Raw genomic sequence first — 20,490 nt, 5'->3', positions numbered from 1 at the left:
TGGGAAGAGTCTCCCCTCCCCAAAGAACCACCACAACAATCACATTTATTACACTGCCTAATTGCCATTGCAATATCCAACCTTAATTTACTAGGGAGCCCGTAGGTAACCTTTAGAAGTGCTGCCTGGCATCCAGAAGTGCTCACGCTCCTAGAGGCACTGATACTAGGGGATCTACCTAGGTTTTTAAATACCAAGGGACAAAGTCAATAATGGTGAAATTGACCAGCAATTCCTTTTTTCTAACCATTCCTTTTGCCTGCGTGCCTGTGTCAGTATCTGGTTTCTCTCTATTTTTGCCCCTTTCAAGCAATCCTTCATTGTCAGTAGCAGAGCAAGGGTGGGTGGGAGAAGAGTAAGACTCTGACTTAGCTGGGGGCAAGAAAAGCCTCCTGAAGGAAGTGATTAAAGCTAAGCCTCTGAAACAGGAGCTAGAATTTAACCAGGTGAAGCAGGTTGGGAGGAGGGAAAGCATTTCTGAGTAGAGACAGCAGTTTAAGTGTAGGGAAAATTGTGGGATTGACCTGGGGCACGGTAAGTAGAAAGGGCAAGAAATTAAGAAAATTCATTGCTGGATCCTAGAATGTATCCTGAGACCTATTGGAAGCCACAAAAATGGTCCCAGAATAGTTACTGACACAGGAGTGATACATTCATATTCCCATTTTTAAAGGTTCCTCCAGATTTTCTGTGCAGACAACAGTGGGTCACAAGAGGGTAAACTTGAAGCGATGTTCTACAGCTTCCACAGAAGGCAAGAGATTATTATTTAGTGGTGGCAGTGAGTAGGGGAGAAAATATGGATTCAAGTGACACTGACAGGAGCTGGCTGATGATTAATTGTAGACGGAGGAAGAGAGACATCCCAGGTTTGAGGCTAGGGCAAATGGATTATGTTTCTGCCACTCCTGGGGACAGAAAGGACTGAATGAGGAACAGGTTTAAAGGTAACGAAGCAGAAGTGGGCAGAGATACTGAACTTGGTTTTAAGGTGTCCTGAGAACTCCAGCGTCAAGGAGGAAGTAGGTGATAAGGGCTTTAATCTCAAAAGGGAGATTTCAGCCAGAAATATCAATTTGAGCATGCTCTTGGAATAGATGGTAATTTTAGCCATTATGAGGTTGCCTGGGGAGACGGTGTACAGAGTGAGAAGAGAAGGGACCTGCAGATAGATCCTTAGAGGAATTCCAACAGTTAATGAATTTAATGAATGACAGTGGTTCAACCCCTTTATTATTCAAAGCTTTGATGTGGATAAAATAATGGCTTGTCACTCCCAGCTCACAAACCTGTAAAGAGTTCCCTAACACTGCTTAAAGCAAAATTGCCCCCAAGAACTTCAAAATCCTGGCTTACAGCACAGGCACTAAAGTGGTCCTAACAGTCAGTGGTGGCTCCCGGGGCCCCAGGTTTGTTAAACATGCACTGCCTCCACATATGAGGTCTGAGGAAGACTGGGATTCTGATACTGTCTTTTTTTTTTTTTTTTTTCTCTGAGGTGGAGTGTCGATCTGTCGCCAGGCTGCAGCACTGTGGCGTGATCTCAGCTCACTGCAACATCTGACTCCCTGGTTCAAGTGATTCTCCTGCCTCAGCCTCCCGAGTCGCTGAGATTACAGGCACGCACCACCACGCCCAGCTAATTTTTGTATTTTTAGTAAAGACAGGGTTTCCCCATGTTGGCCAGGATGGTCTTGATCTCCTGACCTCGTGATCTGCCCGCCTCGGCCTCCCAAAGTGCTGGGATTACAGGTGTGAGCCACCACGCCAGGCCAATTCTATCATTTTTAAAATATGGGTTTGCGTTGCTTGCTAATACCAGTCAGAAAAGAGTACTTCACAGAATCAAGTAACCCCATCAGCAACACAGCACAGCCTCTCTGTACTTTGTAAAACAGTAGAAGTCAATTGTTGCCAAGAAGAAACCCTTGCACATTCCCCAAAAAACACTCTGTGTAGACTATCTCAGAACCAGACACTGAAACAAGCACTGGAAATACACAGGAAATTAGGGGAGTCCTCTGCCCTCAAGGAGACTAGAGAGAGCAGATTGGGAGCCACCCTCCCACGAAATAAGCCAGAACTAAATGTGTAAAGAATTCTTAGAACCATACAAAGAAGAATACTTCTTTAAAAGGTTGCCTGAACTATCTACAATATTGAGTCAAAGAAAATCTTTCTACAAAGGGCACCAAAGTATAGTCTACCAGAGGTCAAAGAAACACAAATTTCAAGCAAATTTTGAAAGGATGAGATTATTACAAAACCAAGAACATTAAAAGCTACAGTTCAAGAAGTTAGCCAGGTCCCATATTAGGACATCACACTTTCTAAATAGTTTCAGCAGAAAACACTGGACAGGCTGGAATAGAAGTGATTGCCACTTCCAATTCTAGTAACTAGGAAAAAGAGTTCAACTGGGAAGGGAGATTACTTTTCTAACATGAAAGATCAGAACTGAAACACTCCTAAAATCTGTATAGGTATGCATTATCACTGCTAACAATGAATGACTTACTGTCTTTAAGAGCTAGGGGGCAATTTACAGCTTCTTGTACTGCTTACGAAAATGATATTTTAACCAGTTCCATGTTCCTGCAATGAAAATTCCACAGAGCCAATGGGCTGAAAGGGAGCGATGGCATGTCTTGGGGACAGCTGGGTTGAAATACTTGTCCACACGACAGGACATAGGATTACTGCAAAACCCCCATGAGTTTTTCCAGAAATCCCATTCTTCAAACAGGATAATATTTACGTATATGCCATGCAGCAACTGAGCTCTCTTCCCAGTTTTGACTTTACATTAATAATTTAAACATAAAGATCAAAAAACACCCACTTTCACATTTCCTGTGGCAGGCACAAACATGGTAAAATAATTAAGGGGGTCGAATCAGCCAGTTCAAATATGAAGCAAGACTTCTTAGGTGAACAAAGAGTTTTTTTATCCAGTTACCAGAGGTGCAAGAAAGTAAATGTAATCTGCCTCTAACACAACTGTACAGAAAGAACCTATAACCAATGCTTTAAAAAAAATGTATTAATAAAAACCATTTAAGGCATGGTTGCTGCTCCTAAAGTTCCTGTGGGCTTCTGTCTGAAAGAAATACCAAGAACAAATAACCCTCTGAAACCTACCATTTATAGTTTTCTTTCAGCATTTACTTCATTGAACACCTACTATGTCTAAAATCATGGGGGCAAAAAACACAAGATACAACTTCCACAAGACTGGAACTCCCAGAAGCTCTCACAATCAAGCACTCAGAAAAAGACAATTTGGAGGCGTAGGTGTCATAACACAGGTATAAGCAAAACTGCAGGGGCATAAGAGGAAGTAAGTAAGATGGCAGAAAGTCAGATGGGGGAGAGCTGGGGGAAAAGAATGTGAGGAAAGACAAAAGAATTCAGCACAGGCCTGGAAACTGTCTCCCAGAGAAAGCTAAAAGGACCTTGTAAGCCACACAAAGTATTTTAAGACTTTATATTACTAGTAACGCAAGGCCATTCAGGGGTTTTTCTGGAGGAGGGGTCTGGAAGGCAGTGATTAAAAACCAAAGGGTTGGCCGGGCTCAGTGGCTCACGCCTGTAATCCCAGCACATTGGGAGGCCGAGGCAGGCGGATCATGAGGTCAAGAGATTGAGACCATCTTGGCCAACATGGTGAAATCCAGTCTCTACTAAAAATACAAAAATTAGCCGGGCACGGTGGCGGGTGCCTGTAGTCCCAACTACTCAGGAGGCTGAGGCAGGAGAATTGCTTGAACCCAGGAGGTGGAGGTTGCAGTGAGCCAAGATCACGCCACTGCACTCCAGCCTGGGTGACAGAGTGACAGAGCGAGACTTCTTCTCCAAAACAAAAAAACAAAGAATCCAAAGGCTTTAAAAACAAAACAGAAACCCGAAGGCTTAGGAAGGGGAAAAAATGTCCTAGGTTTCAGCACCTGAGCTGGCATTTGACAGTCATGGAAACTTGGTTGCTTAACCCCTCTCTGTTACAAATTCCTCCCATGTGAAATTAGGACAATACTGTTTTTCAGGCAGGTGAGTTGCATAAAAGGTAAAATATACTAGACCCTCATTGAGGCATGTGGCACATAGTAAACGCTACCCAAAGCCTCACTTCAATTGTGGTTTCTCCACCAGCAATGCTCAAGACCCTGATTCTCCTCTACATACTTAATTTTTGTTGCTTCTTTCCTTAAAGAGACAGCCTGTATCGGAGCCTCTCCTTCATATTGCACTCCTCAAAACATAAAAGGCTACATTTTTATTTAATCCTCATTACGCTACCATCAACAAGAAAAACTGCATTATTTTTATTTTTCCATCTGTTCATTTAAATCCATTTTCCTTCAGTTATAAATACCCCATCACACCTGGTTTTTGTGTTTGGTTGGTTGATTTGGTTTTTTTGAGTTGTTTTTTTAAGCCATCAGGTCGTACTCTACTAATCCCTTGGTGGGGAAATCCAGGCCATTGGCAAGACCATCTGAGCATTCCCATTAAAAGCCATCACATGCTAAGGTCCCATGGCTTTTTTTTTTTTTTCTTGGCTTGTCTTTTTTGTTAAGTGCCTTCTCTTTTTTCCTTGGAGTGTCAGCAGGTTGAGCTCTATTACTGAAAGTGAAGAAGAAATGCCTTTCTCTTTCCCTGACAGCTATATTCCCACTGTGACAAAGATAATCATAGACATTAACGGTGGTAACAAGCTATTAGATCATCAACTCAGTGCTTCTTCCAGGGCAGGCAAAGCATCTAAAATAACACAGTATCATGACTGCATTCTCAAAGGTAAATACATTAACTCTCACTCTCAATTAACAAAAAGGCTCTTTACACACCTACGCTAAATCCCTCTGTGCTTGATACAATACTCCAGGTACCCAAAGTCAGACTCCACTTTGGAGGTATTCAAACCTCTCTCCATCCCTCCCTTCCTTTTCTCTAATAGAATCTCCTGTTCCCTAGATTACTTTTCCCACTACAGAATCCGTCAACCCCTCTGCCTTTTATTGTAGCTATAGCAACCAATCACTCCATATCTGGAGGACATAACCCACCCTTGACCGCCCCCCACAACACTAGCAGGAAAAATGTTGTAAGCTTCATGAAGAAAGGAATTTGAGGTGTGTTGTGCACTACCGAATTCCCAGCACCTAGAACAATGCCTGGCCATAGCAGGTGCTCAATAATTCTTGGTAGGAAGGATGAGGGGGTGAATGACTGCATTTATGAGCAGTCAACAGTTTCCTTCTTTTTTTTTTTTTTTTTTTTTGTAAAATGGAGTTTTGCTCTTGTTGCCCAGGCTGGAATGCAATGGAGCGATCTCGGCTCACTGCAACCTCCACCTCCCAGGTTCAAGCAATTCTCCTGCCTCAGCCTCTCAAGTAGCTGGGATTACAGGCATGTGCCAACACACCCAGCTAATTTTTTTATTTTTAGTAGAGACCAGGTTTCTCTAAGTTGGTTAGGCTGGTCTTGAACTCCCGACCTCAGGTGATCCACCCGCCTCCACCTCCCAAAGTGCTGGGATTACAGGCTTGAGCCACTGCGCCTGGCCTTAGAGTTTCCTTCTTGATTTCCTATGGGATACGTGTTTTCCGTGCCTGGCCAGCATCAATTCTTCTCATTCTGAGGACCCACTCAGATTTCCTTTTAAGAAACTATTCCCCGCATTCCATATTCAGTCCTTCTGAAAGGCAAGCAGGGTCTGGTCAGGGCCTCCTCTGAAAAAGGAGGCAGGCAGACATTCACACTTGGCAATTAGACAAGTTTTTCCCTCTAGATGCGGTGACTGGTCCAAGGACAAGACTTTTGCAAGAAATTTTAGGGAGAGAGGCTTCTGTTCCTTTGGCATTGCAACTATAAGATGATCTCAGCCCAGTAATGCCAGGGGCCACCACGAAGAAAGGGCCTGCCTAGAAAGGAAGCCAACCCAGGCAGAGGCATGCAGAGGCAGGAAGCCAAAGGCCAGAACCAGCCCCAGACTTTTCAGTTACTTCAGTCAATCAGTTCCTATTTTTTGCTTCCACCCTGCTTGTCCTGGCTTTTGTGTCATACATGCCTGAATAAATCCTAACGGATACAAGTCACCTCCATCTGGACAACCTCCAAAGCTTCAGATTTCCTATATATCACTGACATTCCTTCACTGCGTACTCTGTGCACTTTATCTCAATTTATCATTCCCATATTGCCCTGGCACCGGTCAGAACCATTGCTGCTGAAATGAACCCTTCCTTATGTCACGTATTTTGTATGTATAATTCCTCAGGTATAAATTAAGCACCATCCTTTACATTGTAACTGGTTTCATAAATTGTTGTCAATTTTTAAACAAGTCTTTTATATACTTTGAACAGATGCTCATTACACAGGCCAACCACAAAACTGACCTTTAGTCCACTTAGTTTATCTCCTTATGCAGGCCCACAAATTAGCATGGGATCAAAAGCTCAAATGCCCACGTGATTAAGCTGGACTAATTATCATTGCTAATGAAAACACTGTCACCCTGGTCGGTCCACTTTGGCGATTGTTAAAAGAACGATGGGCCTTTTCTATGAAGGATTACATCGCTGCTGGAAACCTCTGAAACTCTTCCTTACTTAACCCCAAACCTACATCCCCCAAGAAGAGATTTTAGCAGAACACTCTTCCTTTTAATAAGAGCTGTCATTTCTCATCATACCATGTCTAAATTTGTTCAAATGTTTTCACTGATTTTCAATAATTTTGTTAAAAAGTTCTAGAAGAGGGAAGATACCGTAAGGAGCTCTAACATAAGAACAAGCTCATGCTCTACAAATTTAGTGTGCTTAAAAAGGTCTCTGAGAGTTGAAAGTAAACAGATGTCTTCAAATTTCTGCAACAGAAGAGAGCAATGCCAAAATAGCACACTGATGCAGAAAGCGACACTAATTACTGAACACAGGTATTTTTGGCATCTCATTTACAAAATCAAGACAGAGCTAAATCCACTGGAATGGAATGTCATACCTGTACTTGGTTTACCTGTAGATAGGCATCCCATGTAAATTCAACCATGCACAGCACAATCTATGTAGTACAGAGGGCACTTCTGAAGGCGGGAGAGCTCACTATCAAACAGGCCCACAGACAAATGTAGGCTGTGGGGTTTGATGCTCTTCTTTCAATCTTCTTAATTAGAACCTAAGTCTTTATGAAGCCATTTCTAAATTAAATCTTTCTCTGTTCCCTAAATTAAATCCTTCTCTGATCCCAGTTTCAAACCTCACAGGCATGGCAGGAATTAACATTTTTATTTATTACTTTAAAAAATGTATTTTGTTTCTCAGCTCCTGCCAATTGTAGAGCTGCTGTCAGAGCACAGACTTGATCACACATTTGATAGACAGAAAATTTTAAAATTATCCAGTGTGATTTTATTTATTGCTAGGGAAGGTGAAGTTGACTTTGGGATTGTATGAAGAAGACACAAAATATTAATCCCCAGCTGCGTGTTAATAATATTGTGGCCAAGTTTTTAATTTTGTGCTGTTTAAATAATTAGTAACTGTATCAATAAGTCAATTACTATAACAATTTGTAGTCTCATACAAAGAGAGAGATAATAGTAAAGAAAAAAAATGAATGAATGAATCAATCAATCAATCAAGAAAGTTGGCTGAGCAGAGGAAAGCTCATTTCACCAGTGATGTTTAATGAGCATATAGCTTGGGCAAGCCACTTCACGTCTCTGTGTTTCGTTTTTCTCACCTAATGGGACAGAAATAGCCATCTTGTCTCCTGCCATGCCTCCTCTCAGAGTCACTGTCAGTATTCATTTTATATTCAGAGTTCTCAGGACGGTGCCTAGTTATGCAATGTGTTCTCTAAATGGTAGCCATTGTTGATCTTATTAATTTAGCAAAATTACTTAAGTAGAGATGACATATTTATGTTTGCAGCCTGCTATTATACTCTCCCAGAAAAATTTGTAGATGTATCCTTTCTGGCTCAGATGAGTTCACTCAATCTTCCAGCTCACCTCCATTTACGTTTTTTCCTTTGTTTTTTTTTTTTTTTTGTGACGGAGTTTCATTCCTATTGCCCAGGCTGGAGTGCAGTAGCGCCATCTTGGCTCACTGCAACCACCACCTTCCGGGTGCAAGCAATTCTCCTGCCGCAGCCGCCCGAGTAGCTGGGATTATAGGCGCCTACCATCACGCCCACCTAATTTTGTATTTTCAGTAGAGAAAGGGTTTGACCGTGTTGGCCAGGCTCGTCTCGAACTCCTGACCTCAGGTGATCCGCCCGCCTTGGCCTCCCAAAGTGCTGAGATTACAGGCGTGAGCCATAGCACCTGGCCTCAAGTTTTTCCTTTTAAGGACTTTCAGTGTCAGTAGGATCAGATGTTTGTCAAAAGCATACAAAATTTCCTACTAGATTAGGAAGTTCCTGGTATTTTGCTTACAATTTGTTGGCCAAGACTATATACCTTACAACACTTACTGATATTCTGTGCAATGGTCACTAATCACCTCTGCCCCTGTTCTGTCCACTGCTGGCACATTTCACAGAAGAGCAGAGTGGAGAAAAGAAGAAAAAGAAACACACCCACTGTGCAGAGCCCTTCATGACACACGCGACTTGCATAGAATTCCGTTCTTTTCCAGCAGAGCCACTGCAATCTGTAGGACAGACAGCAGGGAGCAACTTACGAAACACCTCTAATGCCACGGGGAATTTCAGTCCAGGTGCAGGTGGGAGGAAGCCAGCTGGCCAATGATCTCATCCTGTCGGGGTCCCAAAACATTTTAATTCAATAACTAAAATTATACAGATGAATGCTACAGCGTAACAGTAATTTCTTTAAAAAGAACCAGAGCCAGTTTATTGCCAGTGATAGTACATTCCAGTGGGAAAGACTATACTAAAATTGAAAAAGAAATTTTTTTTTCAAGATTATACTTTGACAAAGCAGAGGCTGACAACTATCCTAGTCATTCCCTAATGAATCCAACGATCTCAAACTCACAAACAGATTATCATGTAGCGCGAGGCTGTCTGGCCCTCTGAAAAGGGGAATTTCAGAATGTGATAAAGTCATAGAGCTCTTCAAACTGAGAGGGACTTAAATTCACCTTCATCTAATCCCCAGACTTCCACTGCAGCCAGCTGACTGTGAGCTCTGAGAAGGGGCTAGGGGAAATGAGGAAGACGATGGAAGCACGGTGTCCACCTGCTGTACAATGCCACAAGCCAAGAAGAATCCCACTGCCAATCTTAAGAACAGGAGGGCATCAGTTGTAAGATGTGCTCCGATCACAGGGACATCAATATGTGAAAACTGTACATCTAACAACTCAGTGGCTCTCAGCCAGGGTGGTTCTGCACACCAATGAACATCTGGGCAATGTTTAGGGAGGCTTCCTTGTCACAAATGGGAGGTGTCACAGCAGTTATCTAGTGGGTACAGACCCAGGATGCTGCAGAACTCCCTTAAAAGGCACAGGAAAGCCCCTACAACAACAAAATGAGCTCAAAATGTCAATAGTGTTGAGGCTGAGGAACCCTGATGTAACTGACAAAATGTGGTACTTTGTTTGCTGCTGGAACCAAGGCATATAGCAGCTGCTCAATATATATTCAATGAAAAAAAAAGTTAAATTACTTTTAGTGTAAGAGAACTAAAGGAAGTATAAGGAGATAACCCAGATCTGAACCTGCTACCTACACTCTGGCTTCTCTGTTTTCTCTATTCTTCAAACTAGGGAGGGTGATGACCTCTATCCCATTAGTTAAGCAGCAGTTATCCAATCCTCTGGGAGCATAGGCCCTGCCATTTCATTCATGCTATGTTCAAAGGGACCCACACTAAGTGACTCGTATAAGAAATTTTGAGGTACCCCATGAAGAGAGTAATATTTTAGGGCATGATGGTGACAGTAAATCATTAACATGATAAAAGCTCCCCTGTATTAAGAACTTTTTCACTGCCATGTGTTCTTCAGTATTGCACAGGCAATGTAAACTTACAAGGTAAAAATTATTATTATTATTTTGAGACAGAGTCTCACTCTGTTGCCCAGGCTGGAGTGCAGTGGTGCAATCTTGGCTCACTGAAACCTCTGCCTCCTGGGTTCAAGCGATTCTCCTGCCTCAGCCTCCCAGGTAACTGGGATTAAAGGCCTGGCTACTTTTGATATTTTTTAGTAGAGACGGAGTTGTGCCATGTTGGCCAGGCTGGTCTCGACCACCCCTGACCTCAGGTGATCCACCTGCCTCAGCCTCCCAAAGTGCTAGGATTATAGGCGTGAGCCACCACGTCCAGCCTATTACATGTATTTTTGTCAGCATTTTTAGAAAACAGGTTCACAACAACTCATATGGCAAAATTCCCAAGACAGGATGTGGTTAGACCAAAAACTCCAAAACTCCAACCCCTAATGCAATTCCCTTCCTACTACAAGAATCTGTAACTGTTTTTCACATAAGGATTTTTCTGTGTTTGGTACCTGAACATCAGGAAAAAAAAGTTGTCAGGAAAACACAAAGACTTATACACAATTCACTTGAACTTTATAATGACCAACAAGCATACCTGGCGTAAAGTCCCCATTCTGCACCTGGCAAGGAGATCTGCACCCAGATGTGAGACAAATCTGTATACACTGGCCTGCATATCCTAGGGAGAATACTAGCCTTCTTCCTACTGGCATACAATACTTAGAAAGACTGAGATGTCTATTTAAAGGAGACTTCACTCATTTCTTCCTATCATGTTTGGGAAGGAAGTTTGCTAAGTCATATAAAAATTATATTTTCTATTCTCTAGGACAATTTTAAAGAAGACATTTAATAGAGAAGCAATACTTTTGAGATTTGGGGCAAAGTTTCTATGTTACAGTAAACATAAATGTAACAGAATTGTCCAGGTCAGAGTTTAAGACTTAGCTCTTCTGGCTAATAGCTGTGTAATAGCTGTGTTCACAAACCTCTCTGAGTCTCAGTTTCTTCATCTCTTAAAAAAACTGAATTCATGGTCATCATCATTAACTATCTCAAATAATGGTTAGGAGAATTAAATAAGATATGCAAATGTGCCTAACACAGTTCTCATTATGAAGTGAACAATAAATATTTGTTGAACCTAAATTTGACTCAATAATATAGACAAAATGAAAAAAGGGCCATGGGGTACACTCACATGAGTGAATGGGGCTTGGTCTAATTTTTGTTTTCTCTTATTTAACAGGTATATGAAGAAAATAGGCATTTCACTTCCTCTTAACTCTGCTGTTTGGAAAATGACAGCAAATGTGGTGACAAATAGAAACTGCCTCTGAGTTAGAAGGTAGTACAGATGGCTGAGGACCATGGCTCCTGGGAGAGCACCCAGGTAAAGGGAACAGCTCCAACATGGCCATGGCCAATTTCTGTTTATGATGCAAAACTAACTTCCTTCCCTTTTTTTTTTTAGACAGAGTCTCGCCCTATTGCCCAGGCTGGAGTGTAGTAGCGCGATCTCCTCTCACGCAACCTCCACCACGAGGGTTCAAATGACTCTCCTATCTCAGCCTCCCAAGTACCTGGGATTATGATGCCTGCCACCACGCCTGGCTAATTTTTTGTATTTTTAGTAGTGACAGGGTTTCACCATGATGGCCAGACTGGTCTCCAGCTCCTGACCTCAGGTGATCCACCCGCCGCGACCTTCCAAAGTATTGGGATTACAGGCATGAGTCACCGCACCTGGCCAGCATTCTGGCTTTCTAAAGAAGAAAAAAAAAAAAAACCTGTTCTTACATGCTGGTTAGCAAATCAAACATTTCTTTATAAACAAAGCATAAGCCAATAGAGTCTGAGTCAAACTTCTTAAGACTGAAAAAAACTGTTTTTAAAGACCAAAAATAGGGGAAGTTGGAGGGAGACTATTGATCAAATTTCAATGGTTAGTTCAGCAAAAAGTCATATTTTATGGCATCTATAAATCACGACCTCTTTTTTTGTTTTGTTTTGTTTTGTTTTTTTGAGATGGAGTTTTGCTTGTCGCTCAGGCTGGAGTGCAGTGGCGCTCTCGGCTCACTGCAACCTCCGCCTCCTGGGTTCAAGAGATTCCCCTGCCTCAGCCTCCCAAGCAGCTGGGGCTACAGGCGTGCACCACCATGCCCGGCTAATTTTTTGTATTTTAGTAGAGACGGGGTTTCATCATGTTGGCCAGGATGGTCTCGATCTCCTGACCTCATGATCTGCCCGCCTCAGCCTCCCAAAGCGCTGGGATTACCGGCGTGAGCCACCACGCCTGGCCTAAATCACTGACCTCTTAACTGATCATCTGACTCTCTGAGATTATCCCTGATAGAGAATCATAATAATGAGAGTCATAGATTTCAGGCACTGGGCGAAGCCCTTTACATGGATGAAGCATATTGGACGACTGCAGGACAATGGTTGCTAGATTATTATGACAAGTATGGCAATTATTGCACTCATCAATGATTATCACCTTGGATCCACACAACAAGTTTGTGAGATGGCAGTATTCTTTCCATTTAATACAGGAAGAAGAGTGCACAGAGCTGTAAATTAACTTGCCTAAGAAGAGTCAATAAGTAATGGCTGCTGTTGGGATCAGAATGTCAATCTGTCTGATCTCAACTACAGAACTCCTTCCACCAGACCACATTGGTTTGACCTTTATATAAGAAGCATCTAACACAGCACTTTGGGAGGCCGAGGCGGGCGGATCATGAGGTCAGGAGATTGAGATCATCCTGGCTAACACGGTGAAACCCCATCTCTACTAAAAATACAAAAAAATTAGCGGGGCATGGTGGCAGGCGCCTGTAGTCCCAGCTACTTGGGAGGCTGAGGCAGGAGAATGCATGCACCCAGGAGGCGGAGCTTGCAGTGAGTCAAGATCGCGCCACTGCACTCCAGCCTGGCCAACAGAGCGAGACTCTGTCTCAAAAAAAAAAAAAAAAAAAAAGCATCTATTGAATCCACAGAAATCAGTAAAAACCAGAATAAAATCCCCTTGAGAAATGTGTAATTCTACCAAGAGAACAAAACAAGAAATCATCACAAGACACACAGAGCACATGCCAAATCAGATGCAAAAACAACCAGGGCAGAAAGGAGGAATCGGTGAAGCAGAAAAAAAATCTTGGCACTTCCTTCAGAGTATCCTCACTGCTATGAGATTAATTGTTCTGAAGTCCAGCATTTCTCAAGTTTCATTCATTCATGCATGACCTTTGCCAGCAGTGCTATCTCACCTATCTACTAATTACGCACTCAGTATTTTGCTAGGAAAGGTTATTTTTCATTTAAAGTTAAAGAAGGTGCAGAAAAGTAAGTAATGCAACCACATTAAAAACAAGTCAGTTCCTGGGCACGGTGGCTCACGCCTGTAATCCCAGCACTTCATCCACCCAGCGAGGCAGGTGGATCACCTGAGGTCAGGAATTCGAGACCAGCCTGGCCAACATGGTAAAACCCTGTCTCTACTAAAAATACAAAAATCAGCCAGGTGTGGTGGTAGGCGCCTGTAATCCCTGCTACTCAGGAGGCTGAGGCAGGAGAATTGCTTGAACCTGGGAGGCAGAGGTTGCAGTGAGCTGAGATAGGTCGCCACTGTACTCCAGCCTGGGCAACAGAGCAAGACTGTCTCAAAAAAAAAGACAAGTTAGTAAGGAAGCCAAGACATGGACCCCACCAATACTTCTTTCCATTCAATTCAAAAGTTATCCAAAATGTTACTCTCTTTCTCCATCAAACATGGGTGGACATTGCAAAGCCCATGGAGCTGTACATGGTGCTCCAGCTGCAGAAACTCCATCTCTTCATGAAAGGGCAAAACAGAGTTCCCTATTTAGCTTTGCAAAATAGATGATTACTTCTCAAATAATAAAATCTAACATTTTATTGGACCTTTTGGATCAATGCAGGAGAATAAAGTTAAATATAACTCTCAAACCATTTCATGTACTATTATTGAAAACTAGAAGCCCAACATTTCAGAAATAGAGTATGGATTATCTTCTCCCAAAATGCTAAACCTTAAACAATCTTATAAAATCTTCAGCAGTTTCTGTGTATTTGCCTGGCATTTTCCTAGGATGACAGATTTAGCAATCTATCTTCACACTGCGATTTTATTAAGCACTGGCTTTTTCTTTAGGTTCCATCACTTACGACTTTTTATGAGCCCTGTGCATATTTACTCAGTTTTGCTATGTAAGCATCCTCTTTCTAAGCTTATGGGAAGCAAGGAGCTTGTTTGAGGTCTGCTTAGAGGTACTTCATGTCAAATTATTCCACTGAGCTTTGCAACTCTCGTGTGAGTAAATATAGGGCTGCTTTCTATCAGAAAACAGTGTTTTATTTTTAAATGCTTCCTTAAGTTGTGCAAAAACTGCTCCTAAACACACTACAAGTGTGACTGCCAGTTTGAACGGGATCCAAACAACTGTCAAAATGGTGAGTGTGGACATCGCGCCTGTACCCAGTTCCGGTTTTCCCAGTTGCTGCAGTAATTTAAACGTATTATAATGGAAATCACAGATTTATGCTGAACTGCAGGGGGTGATCCCAAGCAAATATGATTGATGTCTGAATCTACTTTTCCATTCATAAAGCTCAGTTTTTACATTAGTTATTATGGGAATTAATGGCCACTCATGAAATATTTCACCCCCAAAGCAAAAATCTGGAAACCAATTATACCTGGATATTGAACAGTGAAAATGTTAAGCAATGCTATTACTTCTTCTCATTCCAGAAGATGTACCTGTTAATTTCTCCTAGAAAAAGAGATAACTATAATGAAAATTTTCATTTTCCATTTAGACTCAGTTTATAACGTAGCGTAAGCATTAGGCTCTGCATAAAATATAGAGCAACAGCAAATATTTCAACTGACTGCACCTTAAGTGAAAAAAAACAGGTACAACTTTCATTAGCAAACACTTCTGAAAGGTTATCAGGAAAAATAACTAACATAAGCGCAACACTTATACATGTCAAACAGGGGGATATTCATCATAGAGGGCTGAATCAATTTCCCTTCTCAACTGAGAAGGGAATCAATTTCCCTTCTCAACTGGCATTTACAGATTGCTCAAGAACACCTAAAATTGAATTTGATTCATAATAAATTTCAATTTACATCAAACTCCAGGGAAATATATGAGGCATACCAAAAGTCCTTTTCCAGATCAGAAAGTTACTAATTTGCAGGATAAGATGGTGCAAATGCCTTCTTAAAACCCATTTTCAAAGTTCATGGTCATATAAACAACTTTATACACCCGTATCATGTGGTTAATCCAACCAAATATAAAAAAACTTTTAAAGTAAAAAAACAAAAAGGAAAAAGAAAAAGGGGTGATAAGCTACCCAGAAAAAAAACATACATGTTAAAGCTTTGATAAAATGACTCATTCGGATTTAGTTAACTACAGAGAAAGAAATTTAAATGCAAAGGAAGAGTATTTTTTAAACTTTCACTAAGATAAGATAGATAACTTCAAATGCAGTCTTGGAACAGTGGGAAACCTTAAGCCCAGACTGAAGGAAAAGTCGGTATTATAGTTTTAAATTCCAATAAAAGCATTCATGGCAAAACTCTGTTCTAAGATAATTCACTGAAGGGGAAAAAAAAAAAACCAAGATCAAATGCAGGATTGTTTTTCCTTTTCATTTACAGCTTAAAAGCTTCTTGGCAGCACCAGTGATCTATCAGAAAGGGTGAAAAATTGTGCTTAATAGATAATTTTAAGACTTTACTCAAAAGACGTTAATAAATATACTGGAGCTGGGAGATGGAAGTGGCACAGCAGTTCGATGAGCACAATGTTCTCCTTTTGCCGTCACCTGTTATAAATCTGAAACTGTGATCACTCTGACTGCATGTTTCTTGCCTCTAAAATAAGCAAGAAGCTGTGAAAATGTTTCCAAGTTTCCAGGCCTCAAAGAAAAGAAGAGAGAACTTATGAAGTATGATGGCTTCAGCTGCCTTCATCAGAGTAAAGTTGGTTTTACATTATTTTTAAGCATTTGTTCTAAATAATGAAAATACGATCAGCCTTAAATCCTCAATGAAGGGTATTTCAAATGGCTTCTAAGACTTGGGATCTGATAATATCTAGAGACAGCCTCACCCAGAAACTGGGTTTGGTTTACAAGAGAATGGTAACTCCACGTCTGGGATGTGAAAGAGCACGAGGAACCTTGCACAAGCTACCACGGGATTCAAAAGGACACTTTGCGACAGCAGTGAAACCAGGGTCAAAATGAAATGGCCAGCAGTTCTCACATTAAAAGGAAGGCCAGGGACGCCAAATCTGGTGGGCATATTCAAGCACTTTGCTTGCCTAGGTTGACTCTCCAGAAAGCAATCTCTCACACAGGTTAGGTCTCCTTGAAGGTTTGCATCTTTCAAGGAAAGACTTTAGAAACTGAATATCCCCAGTAATTTCCTTTGATGCTACATCTCATCTAAATGACAGGGCAACGGTGCACTACATTTAGAGAAGACGATTCCCATTTTAGTTCATAGCATCCCCGAGGAATGTCTCAAAAAAAAGCCTCCTCTGCCTGGTCATGTGATTCGCAAGATACCTGTGGGGATTAAAAGCATTTCTTCTGTGTACATCACTTGTGTGAACTTCTTCAAGGATCAAGTTCTGCTTCTAAGTGAAACAACCTATTCCCTCATAGGGCTTTTATAAGGGGATGTTTTCGCAGTGGTTGCTTTTGATAAAGTAAAATCACAGAAGGTATTCCTCTTCCATTATCACTTCTGGTAATTCTCTTCATGTATCAGCTATAAATAACACACAATTTCCACATCCAAAACGTAAGGATTTGAGATGCCATAACCTAAAGCCCTCACAGTGTTAGGAATAACTAAAAAGTGATGATCCCCTTTCATAGTAGACATGTTAAAGAAAAATTGGAGCTACACAGCTACAATGAAAATTAGCCCATCTCAACACACAGCTCTTGCTCTGGCCCTCATCTGTACCTCCAGCAGACCGAGCACAGCTCTGTTTTGACCAGTAGGGGGCGGGTAGAGGGTTGAATGTGACTACTTTCTGGCTTTTATTTATTTGATGCACAATAAACTATGATGATGCCCATGGTCCCACCTGGTCAAAGCCAAGCTAAAAAAGTCACAAATAAATACAGTAGAGCTTAATGATTACTCAAGAGCATGAGTTCTGGATTCAAGTCACCTGGTACTGAATCTCATCTCTGAAAAGAATTCATGGGCAAGTTACTCACCTCACTTAAAGAGGATAGAACTAGTACCTGTCCCACAGGGTAATTGTCTTAGTCTGTCTGTGCTGCTGTAACAAAATTCCTGAAACTGAGTAATTGATAAAGAACAGAAATCTATTTCTCATGGTCCTGGAAGATGGGACGTCCAAAGTCAAGGCACCAACAGGACTGATGTCTGATGAGAGCTGTTCTCTGCTTCCAAGATGGCGCCTTGTATTGCAATCTCCAGAGAAGAGGAACGCTGTTTCCTCATGTGGCAGAGGGAATAGAAGGGCAAGACAGCACTTCATTCAACTTTAATCTCTTTTATAAGGGTAGTAATACCATTCGTGAGGGCAAAGTCCTCATGACCTCATCACCATCCAAGGCCACACCTTAATACTTTTACACTGGGGATTAAGTTTCAACACGCATTTTGAAGGGAACACCATCATTTAAACCAAGCAGTTATTAAATTAAATATTCTATATGAAGTGCTCAGAACAATGCCCAGGACAGACAGGATTAGGTGAGGTTGGCTAATATTAATATAATTCCAAGATATACATACTTTATATATATGATGACTTCTTGGATTTGGGACATCTTGCAAATATACAGAAATTACAACATTAAAAAAAAAAGGTAAGGGCCTCCAAGAATGAGAATAAGATTAAAAAAAGATATCAGCAGTAAAGTCAGTGGTCAAAATAAAACCCTACATGGCACAAGTATACTAAGAGTGGTATAAAATATACCACTGTCCAGCTGCCCTTATGCCTAAACTGTCTACACTGCTTCAGGTAGTGTTTCTTTTTGCATCTGGAGAAAGATCAAGAAAGTTCATTTCTTCTGCCTGCCATGAAGTTTGTTTAATATGTATTTTTTGTGGGGTTGGGTGTGTGAGTGTGTATGTGTGCACGTGCGTAATTTTGCCACGTTCTGTGCCACACAGAAAGAAATTGTAGTCAAGAGTGTGGAGAAGGCAGGATGTCCATCAAAAGCACACGAAGCAGGACGTATTCTGTCCATCTGTTACTTGCAAAACTGAGAAGCTGTGCTCCATTATGTAGATCACACTTTTAAAGAATAAATGAGCAAACTGGAATGTGTTTGGAGGTGAGAGACAAGGATGGGGGAAGGACCTCAGCTTATGAAAATGCACAACAGTTAAAGGGAATGTGGGTGCTAGGCCTGGTGTAGGGAGAGGCGGAGATGGGGGCTGCACGTGGCAGCTCTCTTCAGAGCCAGTAAAGGCACATGTGTGGGAAGGAGAGGAGGATGTCTGTAAACCCCTGGAATGGAAAGAAGAGCTGTGAAAGGGAGGTGGAAGGGACTTGTTGGGAACTCCGCACTCAAGAAGTTCCAAAGAGGAGATGAACTCCATTTCATTCATTCATTTAAGCAACGCATCCCATGCATCATGATGTGCCAGCCACTGATTTGAGCACCAGGGGCATGATACACAATAGGACAAATAGGCTCCCCATGGTCAGAAGATTGTGTCAATTTATTTCAACAAAATAAGCAATAGAACCCCCAGGTCAGTGGCTGCTGGCCACCCAAGTTTAAGACTACATGTCCCAGCTTCCCTTGCAGCTAGGTATGTACATGTGAATAAATTCTGACCAATAGGACAAGAGTGGGAGCAGCACACACTCTTAAAAGGGAATGAGACATACTCTATACTTTGTACCTTCCAGCTGGCCACAATGCAGATATGATGGCAGGAACTGGGGTCCCCACCTGTGATCATGAGACAGGTGGTGGACAACACAGGAACAAGATAGGCGTAGTCAGGATCAACTCAACATAGTCACCGGATCAGCCCTAAATTGCTGGAGGACAGACTACTAGATGAGAACAAAATTCAGCATATTGTTAAAAGTCACTGTTACTTGGACTATTGTTACAGCAGAAAAACAGGATTGCAAATGCACACACCGAGAAAAGATATTTAAGTTTTGTGAATAGCACAGTCAGTATTAGAAAATCCAAGTTTTAGAGCAAATGCAAGGATATAATCCACTCTGCAGATTACTTAAGCATCCATCTCCTAGGGCATTCTGACATACACCAGAATATGCAGTGTCAGTGATTCTAATTAATACATTTAAAAATATATACACATCTCTATATATGCATATATAAAACTTAATGTGATGAGAGCTATGCTTAAGACTGGCACCTTTCTTTTGTTCTTGTTAGAATACACGTCCCCACACCACTGAAAGTCTAAACACCCTGTAGAACAAGCTAAATGTCCCCACAAAGTGAGGAAATAGTAGCTGCATCTTTAAGCCCATAAAATATTCAGACACGAAAACACAGGTGCAGGAGCGAAAGCATGAGCCTGCCTGACCCACATGTGGCTCACTTGCAGAGAGGAAATTTGCTTTCCCTGGGCTTGATGGCACAGATATCTAATGGGGTGAATTTCTGCAGTGGAGACTATTTTCAAACTAGCTGATCTACTGATTACATGTTTGATATAAATGCCAAAGAAAGAAAAAACTGGTATCATTGAGGAGATAAGGCAGAAATCTGTTTGATTATCTCATCATTTCCTATGGCTACTGGTGAGATACAGTGTCTAAAAAACACTCTAGAAAATGGAGAGGAAACCACGGGACTAGAGAGCAGTGGAAGGGGGCGTCAGTGGCCACCGTCAATGTGAGTCACACTCTGATGGTCTTAGGTGACCCTTTACAAAAGGTCATTGCTACCAAGTAAAGCATGGAGGAGTGACATGGTAATAATCAATTAATCAATTAGTGGAAATTGTTATTAACAGTCAGCACTTCCATTATCACTTACACTCACCAGACACCAAAAGCAACGTGTGCTTGGTGGGGAATCTCATTTTACCCCCTGAGCTGTGAACTCTCATCATGACTATTTTATAGATGAGAAAACTGAGTCTTACAGTGGTTTGTTATTTGTTCACAACATATTTAAAGAGTGCCCATCAGGTACCCAGTACAATTAATAGTTGAGAGCAAAAAAGAATAAAAAAGATCTCTGCCATCACAGATCAGCACTCTTACTGCAGAGGGGACAAAATCGTATCTCAGCATCATTTTGATTCACCACCAGGTTTTTAGGATTTTGTTACTACTTTTTAACCTGAAGTTGAAAAGAGAAATGTACCTTTCCACATAGACCCCGGCTCCGCTATTTCCTACTGTCTTTTACCTTTTTGTTTTGCATATTTATGCTTTCTGACCAACTCCAACAGACATTTGCTTTGGG

The 20,490-nt window shown here is 41.5% G+C and overlaps 1 protein-coding gene across 3 annotated transcripts in view; it reads right to left on the bottom strand.

The window, feature by feature from the left end:
* PTPRG (protein tyrosine phosphatase receptor type G) overlaps positions 1 to 20,490 on the bottom strand; it is a 730,401-nt gene that overhangs the window by 340,364 nt on the left and 369,547 nt on the right. The gene's annotated exons all lie outside the window — the stretch shown is intronic.

This window comes from Gorilla gorilla, chromosome 2, assembly GCF_029281585.2.
Source record: "Gorilla gorilla gorilla isolate KB3781 chromosome 2, NHGRI_mGorGor1-v2.1_pri, whole genome shotgun sequence".
NCBI lineage: Eukaryota > Metazoa > Chordata > Mammalia > Primates > Hominidae > Gorilla > Gorilla gorilla.
The sequence above is the reverse complement of the archived record's forward strand: the minus strand, read 5'-3'. Positions and strand labels throughout refer to the sequence as shown.